Source organism: Engystomops pustulosus, chromosome 2, assembly GCF_040894005.1.
Source record: "Engystomops pustulosus chromosome 2, aEngPut4.maternal, whole genome shotgun sequence".
Taxonomy (NCBI): Eukaryota; Metazoa; Chordata; class Amphibia; order Anura; family Leptodactylidae; genus Engystomops; species Engystomops pustulosus.
The window spans coordinates 8,993,092-9,001,564 of record NC_092412.1 but is presented as its reverse complement, the minus strand read 5'-3'; the positions used below and the strand labels follow the sequence as shown (position 1 = coordinate 9,001,564).

At 51.0% G+C, this 8,473-nt stretch overlaps 1 protein-coding gene across 1 annotated transcript in view; it reads right to left on the bottom strand.

The window, feature by feature from the left end:
* The window catches only part of LOC140116870 (uncharacterized), a 401,113-nt gene that overhangs the window by 278,759 nt on the left and 113,881 nt on the right, over positions 1 to 8,473 (bottom strand).

Genomic DNA, 8,473 nt, shown 5'->3' with positions numbered 1-8,473 from the left:
GAGTCATATTAGGCTCCGAAACGCGTTGTGTACCCGAGATACCGAATAAAAATCCTTCACCTAATATTCTGTGCATGTGAGAATTCCGTGTGCGCTGACCGTGACAAGTACCACTCCTGCTATACCAAATTCGATCACCTATGGAGTAATTCCTCTCTGCAGCTGAAAAGGTTTTAGAAAAAAGCAGCACATAAGAGTTTGACCCTTAGGCCCTTTCTGGGCGAGAACTGCTCCAGCACCAACCGAGGAGGCGTACACCTCTAACAGGAACGGTTTCTCAGTATCAGGCCGGTTGAGGACAGGAGCAGAGGCCAAGGCAAACTTCGACTTGGAGAAAGATTTTTCAGCCGACCGAGGCCACAGCTTAGGGTTGGAGTTCTTCTTGGTCAGCGCCACAATGGGAGACACGAGGGAGGAAAAATGCAGAATGAACTGCGGGTAGTAGTTAGTGAAGCCCAGGAATCTCTGGATAGCTCGATTCCTACTGGGCGAAGTCACTGAAGTACCGAAGACAACTTTGTTGGATCCATCTGCAGTCCCTTGTCGGAGATGATGTACCCAAGGAATGGAAGACTCTTTTGGTGGAACTCACACTTCTCAAGCTTGCCATTTGGGTGATTGTCCCTTAGGCACCTGAGAACTTGGTCCTGATGGGATTCAAGGTCTGTAGAGAACACCAGGATATCGTCCAAGTAGACAACGACACTTTAGAGCGAGTATCAATTGGCTGAGGCCAATGCAGCCAAAGTGAATGAAGGAAAATAAAGGAGATATGATCTTCAATTAAGATACCAAGAGTTGAGCCCTGGAAACCGCGTTCTGTTATGAAATTTGGGAGCATCTGCAAAACATAAGCTGGCTGATCGATTGCAAAGTAAACTCTTTTTTATTTAAATCATCAAAGGTACACAGAGGAAACACAATGCGTTTTGGGGAACTGTGGTCCCCTTTTTCAAGTGGATGAATGATCAATTGCTGGAGTGATACATAGACACACACACACACTGGATCGTCCATGTATCAGTCCAGCGATTGATCATTCATCCACTTGAAAAAGGGGACCACAGTTCCCTGAAACGCATTGTGTTTCCTCTGTGTACCTTTGATGATTTAAATAAAAAGGAAAACCTATTCGGAACCATTACCCAGTCTTGTCGTGCGCCCTCTGCTCTCCTCTGTACCTATTCTCTGACTCCAGCCGATCTAGCATCTCGTGCCTGGATATCCCAAAGACGCCGGTGCACCTCGACCCCAATAAGACCCTATATGCCAACACGAGAGTTGTGCCTTATGTTAAAGCACAACTCATCCAGTTAAGCGACTGTCTAATCACGTCCTATACCCTGAACCAAACGTCATCACCCTATGAGCGCTGTTGTGTCCCTTGTCTGCTATACTCCTAAAGTGAACTCTTTACACTGGTGGATCAGTTGCCTGGCATACCCGTTTACAAGGTAAGAGGATGGGTTGGAAGGATCAGAAATCGTTTGTTGTCCATCCCTCAGAATGATGGCACATACACTCACCGGCCACTTCATTAGGTACACCTGTCCAACTGCTCATAAACACTTAATTTCTAATCAGCCAATCACATGGCGGCAACTCAGTGCATTTAGGCATGTGGACATGGTCAAGACAATCTCCTGCAGTTCAAACTGAGCATCAGTATGGGGAAGAAAGGTGATTTGATGCCTTTGAACGTGGCATGGTTGTTGGTGCCAGAAGGGCTGGTCTGAGTATTTCAGAAACTGCTGATCTACTGGGATTTTCACGCACAACCATATCTAGGATTTACAGAGAATGGTCCGAAAAAGAAAAAACATCCAGTGAGCGGCAGTTCTGTGGGCGGAAATGCCTTGTTGATGCCAGAGGTCAGAGGAGAATGGGCAGACTGGTTCGAGCTGATAGAAAGGCAACAGTGACTCAAATCACCACCCGTTACAACCAAGGTAGGCAGAAGAGCATCTCTGAACGCACAGTACGTCCAACTTTGAGGTAGATGGGCTACAGCAGCAGAAGACCACACCGGGTGCCACTCCTTTCAGCTAAGAACAGGAAACTGAGGCTACAATTTGCACAAGCTCATCGAAATTGGACAGTAGAAGATTGGCAAAACGTTGCCTGGTCTGATGAGTCTCGATTTCTGCTGCGACATTCAGATGGTAGGGTCAGAATTTGGCGTCAACAACATGAAAGCATGGATCCATCCTGCCTTGTATCAATGGTTCAGGCTGGTGGTGGTGGTGCCATGGTGTAGGGAATATTTTCTTGGCACTCTTTGGGCCCCTTGGCAGTGGCGTACTTACCGCGGTTGCAGCGGTCGCCATTGAGACCGGGCCCATCAGAAGGGGGAGGGCTGGGCCGGGGCTGTCATTAATGCCTCTGGCTGTCGCGGCCCGGGCCCCCCCTGTCATGCATCGGCTGCATCGGCACTTCTTCATTCGTGCTCGCCAGTGGTCCTCCCCCACTGGCCAGCAGCACAGCCGGCCACTCTCCCTCCTGCCCGATTACAACGCTGACCGGGCCGCTCTTCCCCCAGCTCTCCGTGCTCTCCCAACACCGCTGACAGCCTCCTGCACTCCGGAGCACGCTCCGGCCCGCTCCTCCGGTCCTCTGCTCCTAACTGATCCTCCGCTCCCTCGGTCCTCCGATGTAAGTCCCTCTATGTATGTACTGTGTGTGTGTGGATGTGCTGTGTGTGTGAGTGCATGTGCTGTGTTGTGTATATGGTGTGTGTGGGCCCTGTGAGTGCATGTGCTTTGTTGTGTATATTGTGTGTGTGTGCCCTGTGAGTGTATATGCTGTGTGAGTGTATGAATATGCCGTTTGTATGTATGTGCTGTGTGAGTGTAGTGTATGAGCTGTGTATGTGCTGTGTGAGTGTATATGGTGTATGAGCTGTGTGAGTGTATATGCCGTTTGTGTATGGTGTGTGCGCCCTGTGAGTGTGTGAATGTGGTGGGTGCACTGTGAGTGTGTGTATGTGCTATGTGAGTGTATGTGGTGTATGAGCTGTGTATGTGCTGTGTGAGTGTATGTGGTGTATGAGCTGTGTATGTGCTGTGTGAGTGTATGTGGTGTATGAGCTGTGTATGTGCTGTGTGAGTGTATGTGGTGTATGAGCTGTGTATGTGCTGTGTGAGTGTATATGGTGTATGTGCCGTGTGAGTTCATATGGTGTATGAGCTGTGTATGTGCTGTGTGAGTGCATAAGCCATTTGTGTATGGTGTGTGCGCCCTGTGAGTGTGTGAAAGTGGTGGGTGCGCTGTGAGTGTATATGGTGTGTGTGCACTGTGAGTGTATGAATGTGCTGTGTGAGTGTATGTGCTGTGTTTATGCTGTATATACTGTACGTATGTGTATTTGTTTTATGTGTATGCAGCATGTCTGTATATACTGTATGTGTGTATATGCTGTACGTGTCTACATAAATGTGTGGGTATAAAACATGTATGTGTGTACAAGTGTGTACCATACCGTTCCGTACCCTGGGAAAAGATAGGACATGTCCTATCTATTCCCGTAGTACGGCGCTGTGCGCCATACAACGCTCACCCCCTCCTCCTGTCCCGTGCGCCGTGTGAATTCACCCTAAGGGGAAGGGGGGCCCCATGCAGAAGTTCGTCATGGGGCCCAGCCTCTTCTAGTTATGCCACTGCCCCTTGGTACCAATTGAGCATCGTTGCAACGCCACAGCCTACCTGAGTATTGTTGGTGACCATGTCCATCCCTTTATGAGCACAATGTACCCTGTAACATCTGATGGCTACTTTCAGCAGGATAATGCGCCATGTCATAAAGCTGGAATCATCTCAGACTGGTTTCTGGAACATGACAATGAGGTCACTGGACACAAATGGCTCCACAGTCACCAGATCTCAATCCAATAGAGCATCTTTGGGATGTGGTGGAACGGAAGATTCGCATCATGGATGTGCAGCCGACAAATCTGCGGCAACTGTGTGATGCCATCATGTCAATATGGACCAAAATCTCTGAGGAGCTTCCAGCACCTTGTTGTATCTATGCCACGGAGAATTGAGGCAGTTCTGAAGGCAAAAGGGGGTCCAACCAGTTACTAGCATGGTGTACCTAATAAAGTGGCCGGTGAGTGTATAACGCCAATGATTGTTCAGCCTGCGATTCTCCTCAGCCCATGGCAAACATTCCACCTGAGCTTCATGATACTACTGAGAGTGATTGGACTGTGGCACCTAAAGTTTCCAAATCACTGTTATCTTCGTCTTCAGAGAGACCCAAAAATCCTCAAATTCCAGAATTTATTCCCGAATCTGTCTTTGTGTATGAGCCCTGTTCTAGCTCTCCAGCAGAGAGACAGACAATCCTAGTTTAGGCACGGGACATACTAGTTTACCCCAGAGAGAGGTACGGAGAGTAGAGAAAATCAGACTCCCTACCTAATCTGATATACGATGGTCTGAGGGACCCCAGATTCATTACTCAGACTCATTTATACAATGCTTGGGCTAGTGCAGTGTCCACCTTCGTGAATATGTTACCCATTTTCGCTCTCGCTGGCATGTATACCTATTAACCTGTTGTGCCTCTGTAAATGAAAGACTATTGTATTGTTAATTGTCATTTGTAATGTTGAGTGTATACCATGATTTTATGTTGTCTCTGACGTGACATAAAAATGTTACCACAGGGAGAATGTAGAGATTTGCCAATGCTGCTAATTTATAGTGTGATTAGCCTGTTACCCCTGCTGCATTACCTCAGAAACCCCATAGCTTCATGCAGTGGTTGTTTTGTAAATACGGTCTGCAGGAGGCCATGAGGCTGGAGAAGGAGACATGGGAGAGGTGAGACTCTGCATGTCTGCAGGGTCACATGAGGCTGGAGAAGGAGACAGGGGGAGAGGGGAGACTGTGCATGTCTGCAGGAGCACATGAGGCTGGAGAAGGAGACAGGGGAGAGGTGAGACTCTGCATGTGTGCAGGAGGACATGAGGCTGGAGAAGGAGACAGGGGAGAGGTGAGACTCTGCATGTCTGCTGGAGGACATGACGCTGGAGGAGACAGGGGGAGAGGTGAGACTCTGCATGTCTGCAGGAGGACATGACGCTGGTGGAGACAGGGGAAGAGGTGAGACTCTGCATGTCTACAGGAGGACATGAGGCTGGAGAAGGAGACCGGAGTAGAGGTGAGACTCTGCATGTCTGCAGGAGGACATGAGGCTGGAGAAGGAGACAGGGGGAGAGGTGAGACTCTGCATGTCTGCAGGAGGACATGAGGCTGGAGAAGGAGACAGGGGGAGAGGTGAGACTCTGCATGTCTGCAGGAGGACATGAGGCTGGAGAAGGAGACAGGGGGAGAGGTGAGACTCTGCATGTCTGCAGGAGCACATGAGGCTGGAGAAGGAGACCGGAGGAGAGGTGAGACTCTGCATGTCTGCAGGAGGACATGAGGCTGGAGAAGGAGACAGGGGGAGAGGTGAGACCCTGCATGTCTGCAGTATGACATGAGGCTGGAGAAGGAGACAGGGGGAGAGGTGAGACCCTGCATGTCTGCAGGAGGACATGAGGCTGGAGAAGGAGACAGGGGGAGAGGTGAGACTCTGCATGTCTGCAGGAGGACATGAGGCTGTAGAAGGAGACAGGGGGAGAGGTGAGACTCTGCATGTCTGCAGGAGCACATGAGGCTGGAGAAGGAGACAGGGGGAGAGGTGACACCCTGCATGTCTGCAGGAGGACATGAGGCTGGAGAAGGAGACAGGGGGAGAGGTGAGACTCTGCATGTCTGCAGGAGCACATGAGGCTGGAGAAGGAGACAGGGGGAGAGGAGAGACCCTGCATGTCTGCAGGAGGACATGAGGCTGGAGAAGGAGACAGGGGGAGAGGTGAGACCCTGCATGTCTGCAGGAGGCCATGAGGCTGGAGAAGGAGACCGGAGGAGAGGTGAGACCCTGCATGTCTGCAGGAGGACATGAGGCTGGAGAAGGAGACAGGGGGAAAGGGGAGACTGTGCATGTCTGCAGGATGACATGAGGCTGGAGAAGGAGACAGGGGGAGAGGTGAGACTTCATGTCTGCAGGAGGACATGAGGCTGGAGAAGGAGACAGGGAGAGGTGAGACTCTGCATGTCTGCAGGAGGACATGAGGCTGGAGAAGGAGACAGGGGGAGAGGAGAGACCCTGCATGTCTGCAGGAGGACATGAGGCTGGAGAAGGAGACAGGGGGAGAGGTGAGACTCTGCATGTCTGCAGGAGGACATGAGGCTGGAGAAGGAGACAGGGGGAGAGGTGAGACCCTGCATGTCTGCAGGAGGCCATGAGGCTGGAGAAGGAGACCGGAGGAGAGGTGAGACCCTGCATGTCTGCAGGAGGACATGAGGCTGGAGAAGGAGACAGGGGGAAAGGGGAGACTGTGCATGTCTGCAGGATGACATGAGGCTGGAGAAGGAGACAGGGGGAGAGGTGAGACTCTTCATGTCTGCAGGAGGACATGAGGCTGGAGAAGGAGACAGGGAGAGGTGAGACTCTGCATGTCTGCAGGAGGACATGAGGCTGGAGAAGGAGACAGGGGGAAAGGTGAGACTTTGCATGTCTGCAGGTGGACATGAGGCTGGAGAAGGAGACGGGGAGAAGTGAGACTCTGGGGCTTATTTCCTAAGGTTCCGAACGCCACACTTTCGTCGGGTTTCCCGAATGTTTCCGGTTTGCGCCGAATTGCCCCGAGTCTAAGTCAAGTGGCATAGAAGAAATAGATCATTACACCAGAATATATACCTACCTATGGTCAGTGAGTGAGTGTGGATGACATGTGATTATAGACGGTCACTTGCTCCTCTTTATCTCCCTCACAAAGAGCCAGCAGTCTGCTCTGTGTCATGCATATACTTACAGAAACTAGTCAGTTTATAGGGAGGCATAGGGTAGTGGTAGGTTAGGCTTCCGATGGCCACCTATGGTTGCATTGGTAGCCTGTAGCTAGATAGTACATAGTTCTAGCTTAGTCAGGACCTGCATCTGCTGATGCACTTTCATTGGACTGGAATTGCACGGCTGTGGCAGGTATTTAACACTTGTCTGTGCTGGGATTGTGTCGCATGCAATCGTTTTTTTTGGGCGCAGCTGCGCTGATTTCAGGCGACAGAAATCGGGGGGCGGGCCATTGGACGATCTAACTGATTCGGATCTGAGCGGGGAAGCGACACAGGAATGATATCGGGCGCACTTTGGGTGAACTCAGTCGGACGGGTAAGTAAATCTCCCCCACAATTGTTGTTACCATCCTATGTGGTAACTGTCTATGTACCTCAGATTGTGAGATTAGGACATTAACCCTAACATGGCTGCTACCCAGATCACATAGGTGAGTCCCAGGAAGAGATCCTCCCTGTAATACAGAGGCGCTGACTTACTCTATTACATTCTCTGCTGCGAAGGCTCCAGGTCCCATTGTACACACAGGTCAGAGAGATATTACTTGTAGCCCCCAGCCCCCAAATAAAAGGGGCGACATAAACATCAGAATTTTGATCTCATCTCTAAGGTTTACACTGATCAGCACAGACTCCTCCCCCTCATCAGCTCCCCGCCTACACTGATCACATGATCTATGACACCATCACAGGCCCTTCATCCACCACTTCTCTGCTTTCCGTCCTCTCCTGAGACCCCGCCCCTCAGTGACATCACACTCCCGGGTCACATGACTAGTGGATAGTGAGCAGCAGGACCTGTGTGAGATAGAGTGTCCTGCACTGAGGAGAGAAGAGGTAAGTGACCAGAGGAGGGACTACAACTCCCAGCATGCTCCAGGAGCACACACACTGTATGGAGGGACTAGAACTCCCAGCATGCTCCAGGAGCGCACACACTATATGGAGGGACTACAACTCCCAGCATGCTCCAGGAGCACACACACTATATGGAGGGACTACAACTCCCAGCATGCTCCAGGAGCACACACACTATATGGAGGGACTACAACTCCCAGCATGCTCCAGGAGCACACACACACACTATATGGAGGGACTACAACTCCCAGCATGCACCAGGAGGGCACACACTATATGGAGGGACTACAACTCCCAGCATGCTCCAGGAGCGCACACACTATATGGAGGGACTACAACTCCCGGCATGCTCCAGGTCCCTCCATGTGGGGTCCAGTATGTGCTATCAGTGAGGAGCGGCACAGTCCAGCGCCATCACTCCTCCCTCAGTCCAGTGACCTCCCCTCCAGTGTCTGGAGAATCCCCATCTGGCACATCACACATGTCATGGACACAATTGCTTCATATAGAGTTTGCTCTTAGTTCTTGTCATGTTTCCTCAGGTTCTATAGATCCAGGACTCCCAGAGGTTTCTCCTAAAGATGATCCTTTCCATCAATGATCCACCAGGGATCCGGGAGAAGGACAGAGAGCAGATGGCGGCCAGGATCCTGGAGCTCACCCTGGAGATGATCTCCTTGATAACCGGAGAGGTGAGAGTCTCCCAGGA